General features: G+C 40.4%; 1 protein-coding gene across 1 annotated transcript in view; it reads left to right on the top strand.

The window, feature by feature from the left end:
* Positions 1-16,252: 16,252 nt before the first annotated feature.
* LOC117821065 (prickle-like protein 2) overlaps positions 16,253-24,838 on the top strand; it is a 49,149-nt gene continuing 40,563 nt past the window's right edge. Inside the window, exons 1-2 of the mRNA XM_034695087.1 lie at positions 16,253-16,331; positions 16,912-17,291. The gene's annotated coding sequence lies outside the window, so the exon portion shown is untranslated. The remainder of the gene's footprint in view (positions 16,332-16,911; positions 17,292-24,838) is intronic.

The raw sequence follows: 24,838 nt of genomic DNA, 5'->3' as shown, positions 1-24,838 counted from the left end.
TATTGCCGCCTCAAAAAAGAACAAAAAAAACAAAGGGGAAAAAGTATTTATTAAATGTGGGGTATGTTTGAAACGGCTCGTTTAGGAATGAGACTGATCAGTATTATATGACCCATCCACCCTGGATCTAGCAATGTTTGGCTGACCTGCCTCCCTCCTGCATGATGAGGCACCATCCCACTGAGGCTGTTAATCCAAGACAGTCATGAAGACATGCCTGAAAGCATCCAGAAATAGAAATGGAAATGGTGACAGTTTCATAACTCCTCATATAGAAATCATTCTCTTGATTCCCTTTATGTGTCACATCCTTTCATGTAGTGTTGTGTGAAAACATAACCAAATAGGCTTTTCCTGGGTTCCATTAGTGTAGCAGAAGTAATTAGTATCTTATTTATAGCTGTTGATTGATTCTCAGAACATATACAGGCAGCTTCTATTGTTCAAAGCCTGATTATTCATTGAGCACTCCTATGTATGGTGGTTTTGTGTGCCTCTTTTTATTTAATATCATGCCACAGCGGGGGTTTGGAGGGGTTTGATGTTGCAGTCTCTAAACACATGCTGCATATGAGACCCAATTAGAGGTGATTTACTGCCCCCTCAGAGCAGGCAAATGGCTACGTTTATAAAACAAGCAATCTGATCCCCAGATGTGACTTTCTCTCTTCTTCTGTACTTTACAGCACAGAGGATTTACTCAGCATCAGTAAGCGGTTTATAGATAACAGTAGTTTTGCAGTTTGCTGGGCTAATTTGTGCATTTATAGATAATGTGGACTCTTATCAGATCTACTACTGCACTTGTGGTCCCAGATGAGAGGAGGCTGGTTCCTTGTGTGTTTTAGGAGAATGGCATCTTGTGAAAATGGTTACAGATAGGTGAAATTAAAGGGCGTTCTGCACACAGTTTCCATGTGGTTTCCATCTCATATATTAAATGTTTTCTTACTAAGTGTCTTATCTGATTACTTCCATCTAAAGTGGACATGGCAGATTTAAAAACCTCGTCCTTCAGAGTTTAAACTATCTAGCATTGATGTGAATGCAAAAGGTTACTTTCACTAAATGGAATCTAGTGAAGAAATCTGTGGACATTCATTGCACACTTAATCATTTATTTTGTATGATTATTTGATGGTGGTTAAGGATGGAAAGGCAGCTTTTTTTAACACCAGAGTCAGGGACCTTTCTTAGTATTCCTGCACTATTCATTTTAATTTCATCTTCCTTGAATGGGAGATATTCACACAAAGCTGTATCTTTTCCTTTTGATGAAAAAGCCAGTCTTAAAAAAATAAAGCTTGGGATAATGAAGACATGTCTGCAGGCTCTACCTCACCCTGTTGCGAAACTGTATTCCCCCCCCATGCAGAGTAGCATGTGCATTTATTTCTACGTGGATGTGCCCGTGTGTCTGTGTTTTGACCGTACTTCAGTTGAGTCTTCTTCTTTTGAGGTGGAAAAAAATGACAGCTCAGTACCCAGGGAGTTGTGATGGAGAAAGATAACATATAAAGATGTCTGCTGGTTGACATCTTCTTTCTCTACAATATTATAACACGGAGTCCCTCTGGAGGATGGCTGTTTATCAGTCAGGGGCTTTCAAAGGAACAGGTGTACAGAGGAATATGTGGAAGAGATGATGTGAATGGATTGCAAATGGTTGGACATGTGCAGGGAGGAAGAGAGGTAGAAATGCTTATGGAGTGAGGGGGGAAGATGTTGCCTTCTTTTTGCCCTAATGCATGTTAGCAAAGATTGTACTTATGTTAATGCAGAGTGTCCCTGCTTTGAGCACAAACAACCTTCTCTTTCTTCCCTAATAGCCTTTTTGAAATGTATGTTATGTCCCAAAAGCTTGTCTGGCCCATGAAAAGGGATTATCTTTACTGTGTGACTCTCCTCCTGTATTGTGGCTGTGCACTTGTGCATTGAGCCACCAGGGAATCAATGGCTAATCTGCTGAAAGCTCTGAGTGGTTCTATATGAGTGAGCAGTTATGACCAAGTCTTAACCACTTGGGCACCTTCATTTAGACAAGATCCTTAGTGGCCTCAAACTGCGTACAAAACAAAACATTTGTATGCATATTTTCTTAAATTAAACATTCAAAGTGAAGAGGCATAATTCATTGAATGCTTTATCTTTATTCTGCAGAGCCTCATAAATCAGTCTTATCTGAAGGATGGTTTCTTTGTAACGTTTACAGATGTTTATAGTGAGCTCCTGAGAGTTTGGTGCTTATTACATGTATCATCAATGAATTGCATAGTATTTAATGCATTGGCTCAGCTCCTGTGCATTCAGTTAAAATCATATTTAATAGACAGGAAAAAAGCCATCTTCAACTTGTCCCTAATAGCATAATTTGTAATGAAACTGTTACATTTTATCTTTATTAGATGTCAGCGAAGAGGTTGATATTTACACGAAGAAACACACACACAGAGAGACCTTTGTCAGCTAAAAGCAGGCCTGGTAATTGGAACAGGGACACTGGGAGATAATCACTCCATCAGAATCCTGTTATGACTTGTTAATATTCACACTTTGGGAGCACAACATAGCCCTACCTGGAAGTGGTGATGTTTTGTTTGGATGGATAAGGTCATCCTAACAGAACTGAACACAGCATGTGACTTACGTCACGCGTCTCCAGCATAATGTGTTTTCACCCTTAGGAAAACATACTTTCATGTTTGTACATGTGTATGTTGTGTTTTCAGTATTTCTGGAAGAGTGTTGTCATTTCTCTGAACCCTTGAACATGTGTGAATTGTATGTGGTCTCACATGAATAGCTGCAGTTTCACAAGGAGATTTTTTCAGTGTTCTCAGGCTGCTAGGACCGAGACCTAAATAGAAGATCACCACTGTTGGCTTCCTATTTAAAAGCTAAATCCCAGATGGGCTATTGTTGTGAATTTACTATGGAGAAGTGAAACTCCATTGATCAAATTCTAAAAATAAAGTAATGTCAGGAGCTCTCTGATGCTCATGTCTTTACAGTTAAACGCTGCTTATTTTCCAGCTCTATTTCTATGTGTTCTTGTTTAGGGCCAAATGTTGTCATAGTTGTGTACTTGACTGACAGTTTAATTGTACATTTTCACAGCTTGTGTCAACTGCATGCCACTTGAAAACACAAATCCAATTTGCATAATGTACATGTTAGCAAAAAGTTGCTTCTTTACATATCCAGCAGTTACAGAGCATTTCTCTAGTGCTGTGTTTATTCACTGCTTGCTCTTCTGGCAGTTACAGAGTGAACAAACTTCTGTTGCTACAAGAAAAGTTGTAAGCCTTGATGTCTCCTAAATACCACTTGACTTTGGTCAGTCAATGCCTCAGGAAGAATCAAAATATAAGAACATAAGATCACAGCTAGGGATGGTCCAAAGCTGCTAAGCTCTAAGCTGTCCTCCAGGGTTCTATTTTGGGATGCATTGTGTTCTTTAAGTATAAACAACCTTGGTAAGGCCATCAAAGCAAAATTACACCTCTATGCTGATGATGTTACTGTCATCTACTCCCATGCTCCCTCCGTAACATGATAACATGAGCAGTGGCAAGCGCAATCATGGCATTTCAGTCTTTACAAACAGCTCACAGTGCACAGTCTTCTCAAAGGCTCACCCGTCCCAGCTGCATGTTTTAACAAAATTCACTTCTGGCGGTAAATGTATTGAAACGCTGGCCTCCTGCAGGTACTTTAGTATCTGATAGACAACAAACTTTAATTTGATGTACATAGTCCTCCATTGACTTCATCACCTCAATAACACACTGCACACTAGTGTTGTAGTGCTCGAGACCTGTCTTGGCTCGAGACCGGTCTAGAGACCACTTATTTAAGGTCTTGGTCTCGGAATCGATAGCATTTTTTACTCGGTCTTGTCTCAGTCTCGGACTGGGCGAGCTCCGTATTTTATATCAAGACTGTTCGAGACCACAATTGGTGCACTCTGTGTCCACACCTATAGCCCATCAGATAAAAACACTACAAATATTATCTAAAGAAATAAAAAATGCACACAACTAATGAGAAAAAAAAGGCTTGACAAAACAATCCTGCACATTCACCGCTATGACCTCCTACCTCTCCTGAGATCACAGGCAACAGAAAACTGGTTTTAACTCTCATCTGAAGCGAAAGTTAAACTAACAACGACCAAAACAAAACTTAAGGTGTCAAAAGTCTCACAGCGCGTCAAAAGAAAGGTAACAAAGACAAAAACAAACCTTTTTTTGTTGCTGTCAATTGTATTTAAAGCAAACTTAAATAAAATAACACAACTCTTTTATTTTGTTAACTCTCATAATGATTTTTCATTGATATATGGTCATTGGTTCTTGTCTCGGTCTTGATCCCTAAATTCTTGGTCTTGTCTTGGTCTCGGTGCACTCTGGTCTCGGACATGTCTTGGTCTCGGTTGATGTGGTCCTGACTACAACACTACTGTGCACTACCATCACTCAAGTCCCTCTTGTGCTGGGACAGTACCGACTCTTAAGCAAGATCTTGAAAGGTTGTGCTGATTAGTTCAGAGTTCCTGTGGGGCATAATCATTAAAAAAAAAGACAGAATTCCTACAGTTCCTTGAACTATGAAAATGTTCCTGCAGTCCTTTTACAGAAATTAAAACCTTGATTTGCCTTACCACAATGCCCAGCACAAAGACATGCTCAGAGGCTGAAAGGTGCAGTACAGCTCCCTTTGCTCAGGGCATTTAACATCCGTGTGTGTGATATCAGATGTGGAGGTTCTTCAGGGAGCTGAGGAATGTGCTGTAGGTGAAAATAGTACAGAGACACACAAAAACGGAAAGTCTGAAATGGGGTGTGTGTTCTTTAAAGAACAGTTTCTAGTCCTATGTTCATATTTCTTGTCATTTGCATCCAGTTCTGCTATCACTAAGAATGTCTGCTTTGCTGTTCCTGCCTGGTGAATCATCTCCCTTTGACACACAGTAATCACTGAGGTCCTTTTAATGTCATCTTACTCACACAGGAACATGATAGAAATGACCAGGAGAGAGAGAGTGGTTTCATGTATGTAAAAAGCATCTAATCAGGCTCAGGCCACAGAGAAGTGAAAACGGTACCCAGGCCAAATAACCTGATTGTGCTATTGTTGTTGTACAATGGTCACTTATGAATACATGATTGTGAACAAAGGTGTTGAAGAGAAAAGGCTGAGGCTGCCTGCTTAGAATGGCACTGCAATCTGTTGACTTTTAAAAAAAAATCCATCCATCTTTCTAACAAAATCTTTGTGACATAATTCAAAAGTGAATCAAATATTGAAAAATAACTCCCTTCATATTAGGCAGTCCAGTGGGATGAGTAATGTCTTCACATCAAGCTTGATATTTTCAAGTCTCTGATGTAAATGTCAAGCAGTCTTTTGTGGTTGTCATGCCATCTATCACTCACGGTGGATACAGATGCTTTTACATGATCCAGTACTGTGAAGGAAGCGCAGACAACTGCTCTCTGCTTTGTATCTGACCGTGAAGCGTGACATTTAACTTCTCACTTTAATTTAAACCCATGTGCCCCAACAATATATTTCCGTGATAAAGGGACACAGCTGTTAAGACTTTTACTTGAGTTCCCCCGGAAGTTTGAAGCACACTTTTGTGACATATTTCCTCCTATGATTCAGACACTCCCCTTCACCCCTTTTCCCTGCTTATCAGGGGCATGTCCAGAACTTTTTGACCGAGGTGGCCCAACTGAGGCTCTCACATAGGCAGGGGTGGCCAGGGCATTTACAAATAAATAACATTTATCCTTTCTGTCTTCACATCCTGCTTTTATTAAAGTATTAAACAGTTGTTATATTCCTTTTGACTTAAAAAAAAAAACATGACAAAGTGGCATGAATCGGGACGCTGTTGGCCTAGGGCTCTAAGCACCCCACATACAGAGGCTGCAGTCCTCATCACAGTTGTCGCCGGTTCAATACTGGCCGTGACCATTTCCTGCACGTCTTCCCCCGCTTTCTCCTCGCATTTACTGTCTCTCTTCAGTTGTCCTATAAAAAGCAAAAATGCAAAAAGCCCAAAAATAACTTATTTTTTAAAAGTGGCATAAATCTTCAAAGCTTAATTCTTCAAGGACTTACAAAACATGTTTTTCAAATTCACATTTGAGGGCACTAATAAAGAAATCTACTGTCAGCATTTTAGCTCATCCCAAATTATAGATTTTAACAGAAAACCCCACCTCTGACCAGGCAAACAGCCAATCATACTTTAGGATTTTGGGGTGGCCAATTGGATTTCAAGGGGTGGCCAGTGCCACCCCTCTGGACACGCCACTGCTGCTTACTTCCCCTTTAAATTATTTCATTTGAATTAATTTAACCATTTAAAAAACACGTCCCACAAAAATTTTAAAGGATAAAAAATATATATATTTACTTTTTTTATATTTCGGTACTTCATTCATCATATTAAGGTCTTTTATAAGTTTTATGACCTTTAGGGAGGCTAAAAGAAGGCTAAAGTAGCTCCATTGACAACAACAAAAACTGAATGTTTTATTGATAGTTTTGTTATAGTGCACAAACCAATGCAGGAGCAACAGACTGTAAATTTCACAAAACTCTCTCATCATGATTGGCACAATTTTAATGGTTATCCCCAGACATTCACTTCTCTGTTACAAACAAACAGACCCATGACAGTTCTCTGAAAATGCTGTTCCTTTTATTGTGGATTTTTAGTAATCATAGCAAGTTACAAGGGTTTGCAAGAAACGCTGTCACTTTCTTGTTTCTTGGTGCTTACCATAGACTGTATAAACAATGAAAGTAGTATCTGTGACGTCAAAGATCTGTTCCTGAAGCGCTGTTTTGAAGCAAATTGTCGGCGGGAGCCATATTGGCAATGCTGAATTCAACCAGACTTCTGTCAAGTTAGTGTGATGTAAAGAGGCGGGCTTTGAGCCTCCTCGCCAACAGCTTGACTTGCCAGTCAATCAAGTCAGCTGTGACTCTCATAATGGAAAACTAGTAATCTTAATATCTTCGAAAATGCTGCGTTATGAAATAATTCACCCCCCGTACAGTGTGTGATGATCAAGAAATGAGCTATCCAGACTACACTTGTCTTTTGAACCAGGCTGTAAACATGTTTATTTCTGCTGTAAAGATGTTCTCTTTGGAAATTGTGTGTTTGTGATTTCCGATACTTCCGGAGCCAGCCTCAAGCGAACACTCGAGAAAATGCAATTTTTAACACTTCAATTGGCTTCAATTTTGGCAGCCGGAGGTTGCCGTGTGGTGCTCACATTGTTTAAAGGTTGTAGTCTCAGTTTTCATTGTGCATGAGTTTGTCTCCTCTCTATCAAAAAGTAAAACCAACTGTTTGTGAAAGGCATTTATTTTATGGGGATAAACCCCTTGAGATGTGCCATCTCGTTTTAGAGGGGGTCCCAGACAGACAATAACAAATAGAAAACAGTAAAATACAAAATAAACAATAAAACATGAATCCTTCAAAAGAGAAAAAACAAACAAAACAAACAAACAAAAACACAAAAAAAACATGAACAGTCAGACAATAGTAGTTTGTCCAATAATCATTTACAGGACTTTAGGACCCAGGCGTGCAAGGAGGGATGCCACTAGCTTTAACTCTAGATGAAACATTTCAATCAGTCAAGTGTAGTTCAAAATAACAGATGATGCCAGTTTAGCTCAGTTGGTAGAGCAGTCACCCAATGTACAGAGGCTATAGCCCCCGTCCCACTTGACAAAGGATTGATTCCCAGTCCCGGTAGTATTTGTCACTCAACCCCCCATACACACATTCCTCTCTCTCAAGTTCCATGTCAAGTAAATGCAAAAAAGGTTGAATATAATATTAAAATATAGTGGAGATTAATCACAGAAGTTCTGCCAAAGTACAATAATTACTGATTTTTTTCAATTAAGTGTACTTTTTTGTATGAAACTATTAATCCTCAATTTATAACTCCATCACAGTCACTTTTGTCGAGATAATTAAAACTTTAGACAATTACGAATCATCCGTAGAGTAATAATCTGAATTATTTGGGACTGATGGAAAATGTCTATTTTCAGCCTGTAACTCACATTTCGTGGAGAGGAAGTGACTCTAGCAGCTACACTGCAGCATTCAGTGTAGCTGTGCAGAGTCATGTCCAGACCATCTTGGCCGGCTCGAAGTGAAGCCACCACAAAAACTGCTCCCACTGGTGGCTGGCTGCAGTATAGGTCAAATCTCTGCCTCCCCCATTGATTTGAATGGGACTGCGGTCAAACTTCAAAAAATAAATACACGTCGTACGAATGTTTCTCACATCCGTATGCTGTGGTGATATATAGTTATTATTTGACTGTTTTGTGTTCAAGGCCTCTTTTTCTCTGAAGAGTTTCTTTTTTGTTAGTTATTAGAGGTTAAAAAACAGGGTTTTACATCCGTAGGACCTCGGGATGGTACGCTATAGGGCGGAGCTTGTTACAGTGGAAACACACAAATTCCCTACTATGCAGACTCTGGCTGCAGAAAACGTACAAGGTGGCAGCGTCCTGGAACGGGATATTTTGGCTTTAAAACCGTACAATGGGAAGAGGCGGAGCGACGCTGTCCATTAGATATACAGTCTATGGTCCAGACAGCTCCCTTTCTTCTAACATTTTTCCTCCTGTTGTTCTTCTTTTAGATTATCAGCTTTTGATCACATCTACCTCACTGTCCCTCCTCTCACCTTGTCTGTATTTCCTCACCTTCTTGTTCTTGGCTCAATAATTTCTCCTCCTGAACTGGAGGCGACAGAAATCTATTCCTAAGCGGGAAAGTGGCAGCAGACCACCACAGTTGTTAAAACTTTTTAATTGAGTTAGGACTATTGGTTATGTGCCCAACACTTGGAAGATGGTCCCACATCTTATCTGGTTTTCTATTAAGTCTGGAACCAAATTAAATCTGGCCTCAGACATAAGTGCTTCTCACAATTGATTTCCAGTGAAACCCTTGAAGAGAGACCATTCAACAAGTGGGATGTCGATAAAGAATAATCACCAAGTTTAGAAATTGAAAATAGAATATTCATCTATATTTTTCAGTTCTTCGCAGTATTTTGGAGAGTCTCTTCAAGGAAAATTACTAAATACAATCTATTCAATGGTGAGGGATGCTATAGTTTTTAGGCTAAGTTGAACTGGTCTATATTATGTTCTTGTTTTCAAAATGTAACGTTTACTTTCAGGTAAAAAATTAAGAAAAAAATCCCATAGAATCAGGGCTGGAGGATTCTTATAACTTAATAGATTTTACACCTTTTTTTGCTGCAGAGAGAGGTGTGCCAAGTGTGATCAATGTCAACTGCTGCTGAGGCATTCAAGTTTGAAAATTACAAAACCTGCTAGTGTGAAGTTTGAAAGGAGCAAGCTTACCAGACCTCTGTAGCCTGCTCCTCGTTTTTGCTTCAAGCTAGCAGCTCGAGGCTACATTAGTCACTGCTGGCATAACACATCTGAAACTCCCACAGAACTGTACATGATCGAGTTGCACTGCAGGAAACGTAGGCCTCAGGTTTTGATAGAGGAGACATTTTTTGAATCATAATGCCTCGCTTTGAATATTTCATTCTGAGTGCAATTGTAAAATCAGTGGAGTGTGCTTTGAAGTATTGCATTTTTGGGTGTCTTTGCAGTCAGAATTACTCATATTACAGTGTGTTCCAAATTATTATGCAAGTTGCAGTTCTGTGAATATTTAAAACAAGATGTTAACAGTAGTTTTCAAATGTATTAAGAAGTCAGATAGTGAATATATTTCTTCAAATGTGTGGTTAAAATGATGCTTTTCAAAGTACGTCGGCTGCATTTTTAAATAAATGCAGAATCTTCAGAAATGCGTGTGCCAAATTATTATGCAAGTACGTGATAAGAGCATATAACTTGTGAAAAACAAAAACTAGGCACCGTTTTAAATGTTCGATTGATTGAAAATAATGATATTTACTGTATTCAAACTTAAGCAAGAACAGTTTTCTTAACATTTCTGTACAAAATATAACTGTTAATGTCTAGTGTTCATGCATAACAATGTAACTTCATGTGACGGTGCATGAGTGTCTTCTTCACTTTAGGTGAATGTCTTTTCCCCAGTGGAAGGCACTTTTTACACCGTCCTGAACCCAGAAAGGACCAAGACGTTCAGGACGGTGTAAAAAATGTCCTTCTATGGAGTAAAAGACATTCATTCAGTTCATGCATGACAATGAACAGTCACATGCCTCACTTTATTCCCAGGACAGGATGGCATCTCAGGGCTTTATAGACGATTGCCTCATGAACTGGATGGCCTGCTCACACGATCTCAACTTGACTGAGAACTTGTGGTCAATAATAAAGAAGATAATTTACAGTGATGGCAAGAAATACAGCTCAAAAGAGCATCTTTGGAAAGCAATACAAGGTGCAGAACACAGTGTCAGCAGAAAAGTCATCAGAAACTACATCTGTTTACCAGAGACCTCTGACCATCACTGAAAGAAAAGGAGGTTATATTGGACATTAGAATAAAACTTTAGATTTGAAATGTTTCAAAGACATTAACAATTTTATTTTGTACACAAATGTAAAGAAAACTGTTTTATTTTGAAGTTTGAATACAGTAGTAGTAAATATTATTTTCCATCAGTAAAACGGTGCCTAGTTTTTAATTTGCTATTATCACCAACTTGCATAATAATTTGGCACACTCATTTCTGTAGATTCTGTCCTTATTTATAAATTCAGCCAACGTACTTTGAAAGCATCATTTTAACCACACATTCAAAGAAATATATTCACTATCTGACTTCTTGACAAATTTGAAACGACTGTTAACATATTTTTAAAAATATTCACAGAAATGCAACTCTCTACTGCCAATTGTGTTGAGGTGCTGATTTCAGCTTTGAAAGTATTGGATTAAGAGGATTGATACACTCTGCTGGGTGAACAGCTGTGAAGCGTACTGCTACAAGACCAGTTCAATGTGGCCTGGTTGCTGGAGGGTTGCCAGTTCACCTCTGGCATACTGCAGAGGTACCCATATAACCCTCACTGCACATGGTGGCAGACCATCACTCTGATATGTCTTTACATTAAGTGCATGTAAATATGAGCACTCAAATCTGTGGGCTGATGAGTTTATTTGTTTGTAAGAAATTGCTAATGTGTATTTCAAGTTTGTATGTATTGTTAAATTTTAATATTTATGTTTAAAGGAAAGGTTATCACCAATGGGTTAGCCATCTGATTCTGTAGTAAATTATGTTGTGATTAGTGGCCGATGACAGTCATTTGTTGTCTTGGAACAGGTAATACTAAAACTAAAATGAGGACCGAGATGCAGACTTAACAGAATAATATTGACACAAAAAGATCAAAAGTCAAAACCCCCTACATGTCATGGTGGATTCACTAATCTGAAGTTCCCAGATAAGTGCAACAGAAGGTTCAAAGGTTGATTTCCCAGAAACCAGATGCTTCCTCCAATTATCCTTAAAGGGGTTCATCCGTCCATGTTTTAAACAGACTATAGCAGAGGCCCTCATTTGTGGCCCCAGAACTGTTATCCCTTCACTTTTTTTTTTGGTCTGGTCAGCGCGTGTTTACCGGGACTTGTCTCCATGTCAATAATACACAGACAGGCTGCTGCTACGCGTGCAATTTTTTAACTTTCACTTTCGTTTATGGAGCAGTTCGCATATTGGCACTTTGCCAGCTGTAGGACCCTGGAATGCATGAAAATGACGTGGTCCAAGTTTGCTGCTCAAAGAAGTGGAAGGTGAAAATCAGCGATTGAAAGAAGAATGGAGTGAAACTTTTGAATTCACTCACCCTCCAACCACCACAAGATCCAGGTGCTTAACATGCCAGGAGACTATAGCTGTAATGAAGATTTCCAGTTTGAAACGGCATTATAAGACGAAGCATAGGAATTTTGAAGAGACATTTCCTCAAAATTCAGAGGTAAGAACTACAAAATAAATGCACTGAAATCATTATATCAAGCTGCAAGCAGGACTCTTGACACATCTATGACACAAAAACACACACACATTTACTTTAGTTCATATTTTTGTTGTTATTTAAATGAAAGGGACATTTTGTTTTGAATATTACAGTATTATTGCATATTGTCTGACCGACCTCATTAAATCGACCTTTGGATCATTGAAAAAAATATTTGTGGCCCTTTAAGATTTGTATTTGAGTACCCCTGGTCTTTTGGAAAAACACAAGGAGTCTCAGGGGACAAGATGCAGTGCTAATGCAGAAGGGAAGAAACACAGAGACTAAATAGACACAAGGTAATCAGACACAGGTGTGACAACAAGACACAGGTGAAACTAATCAGGTGCAATCAAGGTGGAGGGAAACACACAAGGGCAGGAGAGAACTACACAATAAAACAGGAAACACTAATGACTCAACAAAGAAACAAAGATGAAAATACACACAAGATATACAAGAATACAAGACATGTCACCCGAGACAAAAGACTTAAAAATAACTGGAACAAAAATAATTAAGACACAAAACAACTTAAGACAACTGTAACTTGTTGAACACCAGAATTGTTGGCAAAATGATACTCACCCAAACAGAAAGATAACTTTCTCAGTTAACTTATTAAATTATTAAAGAAACATTTTTACTTTCCAGTTACTTTCCTCTACTTAAATTTCAGCTTGACTGCAAAAGAGCTAGTGTTACGTAATAATGTGAAGTACTTAATGTCATCACTTAAAGCCTTGGCTCCATTTCACTGGCTGGAGACCAGAGCCAACTCATGAAAAAAATGTGGCACCATAGAAATACTTTATGACCGTGCCTGATAAAGTAATCATTGCAGACATGAGAAAAAGGGTACAAAAGCCACAATATTAGTCACCATCTACTTTAAACATGCCACCGTGTTCCCTTCTAACGTATAATCATCTGCTTATTTAGTTTCCTTTTTCCTCCTCTTTCTGTGGGGACCAATGCTGTGCTTAAATGTAATTCACTCTTTATCACTGTGCTTTGAAATATGAAGTTTATACAAGGTGAGGAAAAAATACAAAAGGCAAGTAATCAAGTCATTCTGAAGATTTTGTCACTGCTGAAATCAACATAACAGACATATTGTATGAGGTAAATTTACAAGTTATAAATGACTGATTTATTTAGAATTAGTATAGTTAAGAAATTGTTGTGGTAAAGCATGTAAAAGTTATAATTGGATTTGGTTGTTTTATATACTATTTTAGTTTATTTTTGATGAGACAACACTGTCTCTTTAATATAGGATTGTGTGTGGCACAGACAGTGGGAGGAGTCAGTGGAAGCTAGACTGGACTGGAGCATAGACTGTATATATAATGAACAGCGTTGCTCCGCCTTTTCCCATTGTGCGGTTTTGAAGCCAAAATATCCCGTTCGAGAACGCTGCTATCTTGTACATTTTCTGCAGCCAGAGTCTGCGCAGTAGGGAATTTGTGTTTCCACGGTAACAAGCTCCGCCCTATAGCGTACCGTCCAGAGGTCCTACAGAGTTTCTCTCTACAGCAGCTGTCAATCAAATAATAACTACATATCATCACATCAAATCAATGGGGGAGACAGAGTTTTTGAACTATAGTGCAGCCAGCCACTAGGGGGAGCAGTTTTTGTGGCAGCCTCACTTCGAGCTGAGCAAGATGACGTCCATTTAATATACAGTGTATGGTTTGGAGTGGCACGATTTTTTACTGTTTCTGTCTAGAATATTGTTTATCAGATTAGAATCCAGCATCATCTGCTACATTTCTGGTTTTGTAACACTAAAGGAACATCGAAATAAAGATGTTTTTGTTTTTACATTATACAACAGCTCGCGAGTGGATGATTGCTCTGGATGCAACAGGCTGACACAAGTAAGCCAAGACTTCCAGCTAGCAATGCAGTTATGTCACCTACACATATTTGTACCAAACTTGTGTTAAAATGATAAACAGTTGCAGGCTGTTAATAGAAATAATGGTTTTCTGCTGGAACAAAAAAACAACTGTTTGCCAACAACTGTCTTCTTCAGTCTGAATATAAGTATGAGGCATTCATTTAAAGGTTTGTTGTTGTTTGTTTTTTGAAGTGGGGCTGTATGAAGTACTTGTTAACAGTGAGTGCTACCCACAGGGGATCCTGATCAGCTCTGTGTTGAGAACTGAGAGGGGCAAATAACTGGCACATAAGTGAGGCTATAAACTGCTGCAGATGGGCTTAATTTTATCACATCAGTTTCACATTTTTATAATTAGAAATCTTAATGTAAACTCAAGTTTGCGTTATGTTTAGTAAATAGTGATCTCAAGTGTCTACTTTTGTGTAAATTTGCTTATTTTGGAAAATGTCAATACAAAATTAAAAGGAAATAAAAAGTGAGCAGTTTTCTCCCACGACTTACTCACACTCTTTACTAAAGGTCTACATCATCAAAAAAATCAAGGTATTGTCCTAAACTACTAATCTTCTACTTGCTTTCATGGAAACTCAAATTCAAGCTAACAAACTAGTCTAAAGGTAGGAAAACACTATGAAAACAGACAAAATTGGGCACAATTTATGTGACACGGCTAAGCAGGGATCATAAAGTCTGCAGGTAAACAACGTCTAATTGTTTTGCAAAGTGTGTCTAAAGAAAGCAGAGCTAGCACCACCAGCCTTCATTCTTTCTTACAGGTAATCGTCCACCTGCCAGCTGGTTACACGCTGCTCTAGTCAAGTGGTTACATGTCAGTTTAACCAGACACAGCCTACATACAACTTTATCTCCTTATTCTAGATCAAACACTGCCAATTGGTGCTGGGCTATCAATCAATCAATCAATCAACCAATCAGTCAATCAATCAATCTTTATTTGTATAGCGCCAAATCACAACAAACGTTATCTCAAGACACTTTTACAAACATAGCAGGCCTAGACCACTCTATGTCAAATTATGAACAGAGACCCAACACCAAGACTGGGTAAGACTCAGTCTTACCCCACCTTAATCCACCATGAGCATTGCACCTCGCTGTATTGAGCTAGTTACAGCGGTGAGGAAAAACTTCCTTTTAACAGGCAGAAACCTTGAGCAGAACCAGACTCATGTTAGACAGCAATCTGCCTCGACCGAGTTGGGTCTGGAAAGAGGGATAGAGGAGAATAAGAGACAGAAGGAGTGGTGATAGTGATGAGACGAGTAGTAGAAGCTGTTGCCGCTGGAGTCCAGCACGTCCGTATCAGCTGGAGTCCGGAACGTCCACTGCAAGAGGACGTCTACGGCAGCTCAGAGGAACCTACGAGACAAGGGAGCTCAGGGACTCCAGAAAGGTCTTTGGTTAGTAACTTTAATGGGACAGGTAGAGTTAAAGTAAGTGATAGGGGGTGTTTGGGAGAGGGTGAGATAGGATCCCAGTGTGTCAGTTCCCCCAGTAGTCTAAGCCTATAGCAGCATAACTAAGAGCTGTTCCAAGCCCGAGCCACCTCCAACTATAAGCTTTATCAAAAAGGAAAGAGCTGTAAGATGTCATCTGTCATCTGTGCTTGTTTACATCAAGGTAGTAGAGCATGAACTGGATCTACAGCCCTGGCAAGTGGCTGAGAGTTGAGCTACAGCTGAGACACACCATATGAGAACTTGTGATCCTGGTGCCAGCTACCAAGGGTGACATGTTTAATCACATCCCCAATATCCCTCATGTTCTGCGTGAGCCTTTTTTCCCGGCATAAATCATTTTCAATCCACAGGGTAGATAACTCAGCTCAAAATAAACAGTACAACAGCGGTTGCTATCTTGTCTATGAAATCCAGAGTCTACAATTCAATTTCTCATCTACATATTCCTTTTGGTGTGTAATCTTACATCCTCATTTTTGGTTTGTATGTGCTCTTGTACTTTTAGATGTTTCACGAGTTACCCTTGTTTTTCCTTCTCGTCAGCACAGTTGCTCTTTGTTTGTAGTGATGATTCAACGAGCAGAGATTCTTGTTCTTCCAAACCCTGCTCTAACGACCAGCCACCAAACACTGTCTCTGTTGAAACTGAACAGGAATCCAACTTGTGGACCAAAAAAATTACCCAGAATAAATCCTCCCACTGCTCTACGCATAAGAGCACTTGTCATGGCGAGCGGTACACAGCGCAGATCAGCGTGTAGTTAGAGAGTAGAGAGGAAGTAATCGTGTTCTATTTTGGTAATATACCTTTATTTTCACAGGAAAGTTACCAGGGTCAGACTTTATTGTACTCCATGAGGCTCCAGCCTTGATGGGATGAATCATAATGTGAAGTGAGTCACAGATCACACAGATGCAGTGAACACTGTACATTTGTAACAGTATGATGTCTTCACGCTGTATGCTTTTACAGCAATTGAATGCTGTTAGACAAAGTAATTCACTACAGATGATAAGACATGTTAAGGAGAGATGGAGTTAAATGTTTGTTTGACTTAATCTTGTTTTTATTTTCTCCTAACACCACCTGATCTCACCCATCCAGAGATAAGTATGTCAAGTCCTCCCAGGCATTTCTCAGTTTTCGCTCCATGTCTCCTCCAAACAGCCGTGCATGAATACTCCTGTTATTCAAATCGGAGGCTGTGTGCTGCCTTATGATTGGCTGATAGCTCATGACTCATTTGAACAGGCTGGTGTGAGGCTTGGCAAGAAGAGGGTGGGTGGTTGATGTGGGCAGATGGGTAGGTGGTGTTGAAAAGGAGGGGAGCAGGAAGGCGTTAGTAAGGCTTTTCTCCCACAGCTTGTAGGTTTGTGTTCACGGCTGTTTTTGTTACACACACACACACAAAATGAATACTTACAAAGGGAGTCAAGTTAATCTATATGCACTTTTCCCCACTGTTTCTTCAGCGATGGTTGCCTGTAGCCAGACTTAAGGAGAGACACAGAGCCTGGAGGAGGGAAAAGAGAGAGAGGAGAAGAGAGAGAGAGCGAGAGAGAGTGTTGATCTGCAGCCCCCAGCCTTCCCTCTGTTGCTGCTACAGTACGTGTGGAAGGCGGAGTGAGGGAGAGAGAGGTGGCAGAGGCAGAGCTGGTGTTTGTCTCTGACACTCGGAGGGGGAGAAGAGGAGAACGCTGCGAGCCGTGCGGTGAAGAGCAGAGCCAGCCGGTGCTCTGATATACGTCCAGTGTGAGTGAGTGAGTGAATCAGTCCAGAACCCTGCGCATCTCCACCGTTTTCTGAGCATCCCCCCGTGGCACCCGGACTCTGACACCAACCACAGAAACAGGTGAGTCTTTACAACCACAAAATGAACTCCTCACAGTGCTGTTTTTCAACCTGTCGCTTTGATGTGATTATTATGTGTCTTTAAGAATAAGAATTCATTATGGATTTTCCTGAAAGTTTACGCATCCATCATTTAGTTGTGTGTGGATGTGGGCGTGATAAATTGGAAGGTGTGTTTTTTTTTTTTTATATGTCTGTTAGTTAGTGTGAAGGCTTGTTTACTTCTTAACTGACAGGTGAAAAAGACCACAGGGACCTGGGGAAAACTGCGCCTCTAATAGGAGTTAATCCGTCTGCTTTCACCCCTGTTCCCCCTCCCATGTGTAGACCCATGTGTCAGTGAAGGAGAAAGTGGGTGGAGTGGGAACAGCTCTGCTTCTGTTATCTCAGTCTTGTTTAGAAACAGAGCAAGAGAGAGAGAGAGAAAAAAAAACACGATGAAGCCATCTCAGATGCTGCGGTTTAGGCGGACTACAGTGTGTTTGTAGGAATGCAGATTTTGTTTGTGGAGGAATTTGTCAGGGAAATCTGCAGGTGTTTACATTGCAGATTTGAACTGCTTTCCTTGAGCTTAGTGTGAGCCTTTTGTCTCAACTGCGCAGGAGAACTACTGCATCCATCCCCAAGTCATTGTGGCACTGACAGGAGGCGATCACTGTTGTATAAGATTGTAACATCAATCGCAGTTTAAAGTCTAATCTGTTACATAAGGAGGTTTCCAACAGATTGGAATGAGCTCAAAATAGAGCTAACATCGGATCATCGATCCAGCTAATGAGCTAGATTATGTGTGGCTCTGTTTTCTGTGATTTTATTGACATTGGCAGCGTCTTGTTTTGGTCATTCTCAGCAGATTATTGATTTTGTTGCACTTGAACGTAAAGAGAGTCCTGTCTTCGTTTTGGTTTCTCTTGTTTGATCAGATTTTTTTTTTGTACTCATGCTTTCATCAAAGCCACACATTTCAGAATGCAGCACCTGCTCCTCCATGTTAGTTCTACCACTTGTCTGTCGCCTGTACTGTACACATGTAATTTGTGCGTAATGGCAGCCCTTTATTGTTTACTGCAGGGAATGAGCAGCAGGTTGGTCTTGAAATATTTAATTCAGTGCACCACTTGTTGAATCCACTTTGCTTCTTTTGAAGTTTTGTCTGTGAAGCGGCTTCAAATTTGCTTCAGTTTACTTCAAGCCTGTTCGGTTTGCGTACAGAGAGGAGAAACACGAGGCTTTGAATTGAACCATATAGCTGAATGAGATTTCACAAGGAGACATTGTCACTGTCGAGATGGTTTGGACCCCTGAGCCATGACCGTGATCTCGGATGCCATTGAGCAGGAAAAAAAAAACCCTCTGCGTAAGTCTTCCTTGCTGTGGATGCTGCTGTTTGTTTGCCTCTGACTGTCAATCTGTCACAGAGTGTGAAGAAGAGGAATCAGCTCCCCGTTGACCCTGCCACATCCCTTTATCACCCATCGCTCAATAGATCTTTTCCCCGAAACCCTTCATCCCTTCATCCCTCCATCCACCCATCCATCCACCCATCCATCCATCCTTTCCTTCATGTTTCTCCCACAGGGCTTCAAATCTTTGTCTCTTCACTTTCACGGAGCGCCTCTCTCCCTGCCTCCACCCCCCACCCCCCCCACCCCCCTTGCGCTGGTTGCCACAGAAATGGCTGATTCAGGAAGGGTGGGCGGGTGTCTCAGAGCTCTCGCTGCTCTGCCCCATGCGGTGCTTTCACAGTACATTTCTGCTTCTGTGCTGCTTTTACGGCCCTGATATGCTGACAGTTCAGGTGGCTCAGTCAGATGTTACACAATCGCATCAACTTCTCTAAGGCTGCTTTTTGTTCATTTGTCTCAGAGGACGTGTTCGCTATTTAGAGTTACATTACCATTCATGCTCACTTTTCTTTTAGAGCTGAACACGGGGAAACTCTTCCTGGCTGTGTGGTCGTTTTAGAGCTTTTCTTTGCTGTGGTTGTGCAGAGATCATTTATGTTTCTGACACACACGTCTGTCCTGCTAATTAAAAGTTGGGTCAACCCTGAGAGACTGCGGGCCTATTTCTTTTGCTTAAACATACGTGACACCTGGGTCGTAGTCACTCTGTGTGTGTTTAAAGACTATACCGAGGTGATTAATAATGCAGCGTACCGTGAGCAAGTCCTTTAATAATAGATATGTCATGACCTTTCTCTTACATAAGGCATTTAAAGCGGAGCAAATGTGATTTTCTTCAGGATTGAAATGAACTGAATATATTGATAAACAAATAACCCTCTTCCTGTTTATTTTAGAACACCTCCCACTCAGAAAATCACCCAGTGCCAGATTGAATTCCGTAATTGCGGAAGTGCCTTCTTGTTTTTCTGTTCATCTGAGCTTGTTAGTTTTTTTTTATCCTTTTTGTGGCGTTTTTAAAGAGAAAAAAAATCTCTGGTTGCCATGGTGATAGTTTGTACAGTAGCTAAAAACACCGCCTTTAAGAGATGCTCCTGAGCAGGAAATGAAGCCTGTGTCGCACCACAGTCAATTCCAAGCAAGGACCCCATGAGTTTGTCCTGCTGTGCCTGATTAAATTAAAATGGGAATTTGTATTCACCGAGGAGGTAATGATGGAGACCAGTGAAAGTGAAAGTGCTGTTTTCAGTATTTTTGTTGTCGTTGTACAATCACACTGTTGATCACACAGTCACAGTCTTCCTTTGGTATTAAATCTGTAACAACTTAAGTGTACTAAAAGTTACAAATGTAATTTGACTGTTGTTTATAAAGGAATGAAGAGCAGTGCTTAGTGAGTGCAGCCAATCCTGGTGTTAAAGATTTGCTTCTAACACCATTTAATCTCATCTTCTTTACTGTAGATATCTCAGATAATGATTTTTTCCTGGTTGGATGTTTCGAGTACTAAAAAGCTTGAAATGTAAACAGGCTGCAGGGTTTTTTTCCACCCTGCAGTGTTCAGCCATTACAGTCAGCGGTGACGCAGCCTGAGACTCACACAGCACACTGCAGACTAGTCACAAGACTGAGCCAGAACAAAGAGCACATACTGCCATCTAAGAGACAAACCTCAACATGGATGATCACACAGAAGAAGCCTTTTTCACCAAACATCACAGAAGTGTAGCTCAGAGGAGTGTGGTGCCTTGTGCAGAGACCTTTAGTGACTTATCCAGCTCCTTTTAAGGAAAATGTCCTTGGTAACCACTGGTGCACTCAATGCCACAGCGGGGAACATGGAACTACTGTGATTTCCATGTGTGTCTACCTGTATGCGTTCACCCTTTCGTGTTATCGTGTGAGGTTGTAGATTTGGAAGGAGGAGGTCTCAGATGACTTAACTGATATACATGTCATGTCTAGCTTACATGATGGCTCAACGACATGAAAAGTAAAACACACAGGCAAGTTTGTACAAGAACAATAAAACACTTCTTCAGGTCCAGAATTGTAGATGTGTTTACAAATGGGGCGAATAAAAAATTTTAGGCTAAAACTATTTCAAATAAGGGTATCTAGACACTAGCAATAAAAAATTGCTGTTACCGCCATTCTTATAAAAATAATTTGCAGGGCTTAAGCCAGGTAATAATTAGCATACTTGAGATATGAATAACCATTTAAACAATGGGATTTAGCACCGCTCATGCAACTGAAACATAGGCAAAAATGTATAACACAAATCCAAGACTGAAGGAGGATAAGAGCAAGTTTTCTCTTTGATTTATATTTTCTAGTGTAAGGTTTCTAAATGTTTCAGTTGCGTCATTGCATCAGTATTTGGACATTTCAGTAGCTGATCAAAAAACTGCAGCAAACTGATCATAGTTCAAAAACTAAAATTTGAAATGCTTTTCATGTTTTAACAAGAGGCTCCAAAAACTCACTCTGCAAGGAATCGGCTGTCTACTTTTAGAACACTAACACTAGTACTTACATCATAATAAGAAATAAAAAACAACACAATACAAGGTTTAGAGAACCCTTTCTCTCCTCACTTTAACACGTCTTAGAGAGGAGAAGCTCCTAACTTCCCACCCACCTGCCACATAAAATAAAAACTGTAGGGTCAAGAAGCTGATTTGTCTACAGCGTGCATGACACACCACCATAGACCACATGAGCTACAACATAGGCGCACTAAAACATGTTCATGGATCACAACAGGCAAAATAAAGCTGTTTTAGAGAGATAAACGGTAAGACGGCAGAATAGCTTACCGTCTTACCGCACTAATACGGGCTGTTGGCCAGAAAAAGCTGAATTACTTTAATAAAGAAGTACAACCACAGAGTTTCAAACGACCTGCTTTAGACGGAAGTGTGTGAAGGATTCTCCAGAGAACTGCAACATCTTAGGCCTACTGTAAGCAAACCCCAGAACACCACCAAACCAACAATAAGTTGATCCACTGGCATGTGTTTCCTGTTGAGCTGAAGCTGGTTACAGGTGTGTGCTGCGCAACCATTATTCCAAAGAAACCACATCAATGAGCCACATCATTGCACACCATTGATGTGTTCCTGCATTACCGTGAACATGGGTGGTGTTTTTTTTTTCTTCAGTCAGTCCGACACGCACAGACCTGCTGCTGTAAATGCTCACTAGAGCATCAAATTTGAATCTTAAAATAGCCCCTGAACTATCTCACTATTTACTCCTGTTGGATTTCTGTAAGGTTCATTAAAAACTACAGTGGCCGGCTGTTTTGGGGAAATTGTGTAACCTTTTCTTTCTTTAAATGAAAGTACCAACTGGAGACCTGCTTTTGTTTCTTCAGCAGGACTCGGTGGTTTTAAATTGACAGAGAAAAAGGACTAAGCCCATTTCACATGTGAACCTCTGGAAGTTCCTGAACATTATCAGGTCCTTGCTCTCACATGTCCTTCACAGTGTGAGATTTTCCCTGTCTGGTGGGTTGGGGATGAACCTTGGGAGGCAGGACGTGGCATTTTATTTAAAAGCGGTGTGATGTTTACAACATCATGCAGCAATCTCATCATGACAATGAGTCGCCCTCTTCAACCTTGGATGTTTTTATCCTGTTCACATGTTGCCACCGGTGGCATGATGTAACATCATCATCCCTGCCCACTGCCTTGCTGTGAACTCTCCCAAATACTTCTTACTGTGTTCTTCCATCAGCTCACCCTGACTTCCCATGGAAATTTGACCAATGGGCCAGCAGGGAGTTATTGGATAAAGTCAGGGTGAAACATTTGGGCTGTGGGGCGCTGGTGGCCTAGCGGCGTAAGCGCCCCATGTACAGAGGCTACAGTCTTCATCACAGGGGTCGCCAGTTCGATTCCTGGCCGGTCAACCATTTCCTGCATGTATTCCCCCGCTCTCTACTTCCCACATTTCCTGTCTCTCTTTAGCTGTCCTATATAAAAATAAAGGTAAAAAGGCCAAAAAATAAAAAAAGGAAATTTGGACTGTTTATCTTCACACATGCAGCACAATCTGAATATGTCAGGGGTTTTGTGCATATATAAATACAGCCGGCCTTTTTTTTTTCACAGGATTAATTGTTAAAAAAAATGTATTACCACCCTTTCCTTCTAAAACACATTCTCAGAAATCATCAAGATCTGAAAGAAAACCTGAATCTGAGACGTATGCTTGTGGAATGAAGACACTTCAAAGTTATTCAGTGAATCCTTTCAAGTAAAACTTTGACCTTAGTTTTTAGAACAATTGCAAACATTTTAACCCGAGCCTGACAAAAGAAAAGTGTGCAGTATAAGATTAGATCAGATACTTCAGGTTTTTGCTCATGTGAAATGAAGGAGCAAAAGAACCCAGACTTTTTTGTGCTAATAGAAAGGATTTTTAAATATTAGAAGAGGAACCCATGCAGTGAGATTGACCTCTTTTTCTTTGGACAGCGGATTAATGACTATTGAGTGTTTCTTCCTTTATTGACTCTCCTCTTCCTGCACTCAGCAGCCACCAAGATTGATCTTTCTAATAAGTTGCCGCTGTCTTTTAACTGAACGATTATGGTGAAGGATCGGCTAATGATAACAGAAAGGTTGCCTTGAGTAATTAATGTAGATAATGTCCTAGTAATACAAAAATCAACAGGAGAATACTCAATCCGAAGCACTTGGAGAGATATTCCAGTGGATGTTCTGGATGAAATATTTGAGGTGCAGACGAATGATTTGATTTACGTGTGGAGTGAAAAGTGAATATTTAGTCTCCAACTGGTCTTAACACAATCAGGATCCTCTTAAAGAGGATCCAGGATGAATCCCTGCGGCTGACTGCTGTTGGATGGCTAATGTTCTCCCAAGTGTCATATTAAAGCCCTTTAATTGGCGAGAATAAACCAATCATTATCTTGCTCATTAAAGCTTATTGTGGTGCTGAGACTGTTGTGACACCACCTTAGCAAACTTCTGTTATCATTCCCAATAGGGATGGGCAATGATTTTCAAATATTCGTTCACTTTGTAAAAATCGAATAATCGTGGAGTAGATGCCAATGATTATCAAATTGTATTTTGGCTTGAAATACCCATCCCTTGTTCCCAAAGCCGCGTTGTGGTTCATGTCTCATCAGCACCCGCATCCTGACTCACTTTGGATCTTTGAAGATTCCTCTGCACTTAGTGTCAGGGTATTTCTGTGCTAACCTCACTCTCCTGGCCAAAAAGTCCCATCTGGATCCGCTCTGCCTGCCATCTGCTCCCCTGCTCTCTTATCGATCTGGCCCTTCAAACAGATGTGAGGCCTCCAGTTCAAAATGGCATCCACAAACCCAAAGAAGAAGGGAAGTAAAGTGAATAAATAGAAAAGTAGGCTGAGAGACACACAGAGATTCATGAAGGGTTTAAACCTGATTCACCACAGTGCCTTTCTTTAGCGCCGTGTGTGTCTCAGCAGTTTCCAGCCAATCTCTGTGTATCCTGGAAAGTGCTGACTGTCTTACGATGGGGATCACTAACAGAACAATATGCAGTTTGTGCTTAGTCAGAAGACTGTTTCCCTTAAATTAAAAGTTGAATCCAGTGAGAGAAACAGGGACAAACACTGGGCTGCCATCGTGATGCAGGTGTATGGATTATTTCCAGGCGAGAGTGACAGGATAATGTTAATGCAGCTGCCGGTGTTGTTGGTGTCGATTGTGGCTCTAGTTTGGCCTCGCTGACTGATGGGTATGTGGAACGTTAACTCAGGGGGAATCATCTGTGGTGTTGCTGTGCCCTGAGGTTTAGCACTCACTCCATCCTCATACTAATGGCATCATTACTGGGCTTCTGAAATAGCATTTTCCTACTCACCGAAATGTGAATGCGCAGCACCCACACACAGGGAACACACCACCCGTTCACATGCACATGTAAAAAGTCTTGGATGCACATAGAATAACCCTTAAACCTAATCAGACAATAACTTTAAATAACCGATTAATATCAAACTAAAGACATTTGGATGTTGTATCCTCCATCTTACTCTGTGTGAATGTTGTGTACAGAGTGAAATGTTAGAACGTAATTTTCTGCCTGAGTGCTAAAGTATGTACACCATCATT

The sequence above is a fragment of the Notolabrus celidotus genome, chromosome 11, assembly GCF_009762535.1.
Source record: "Notolabrus celidotus isolate fNotCel1 chromosome 11, fNotCel1.pri, whole genome shotgun sequence".
Classification (NCBI taxonomy): domain Eukaryota; kingdom Metazoa; phylum Chordata; class Actinopteri; order Labriformes; family Labridae; genus Notolabrus; species Notolabrus celidotus.
This window is presented reverse-complemented; position numbering and strand designations above follow the sequence as displayed.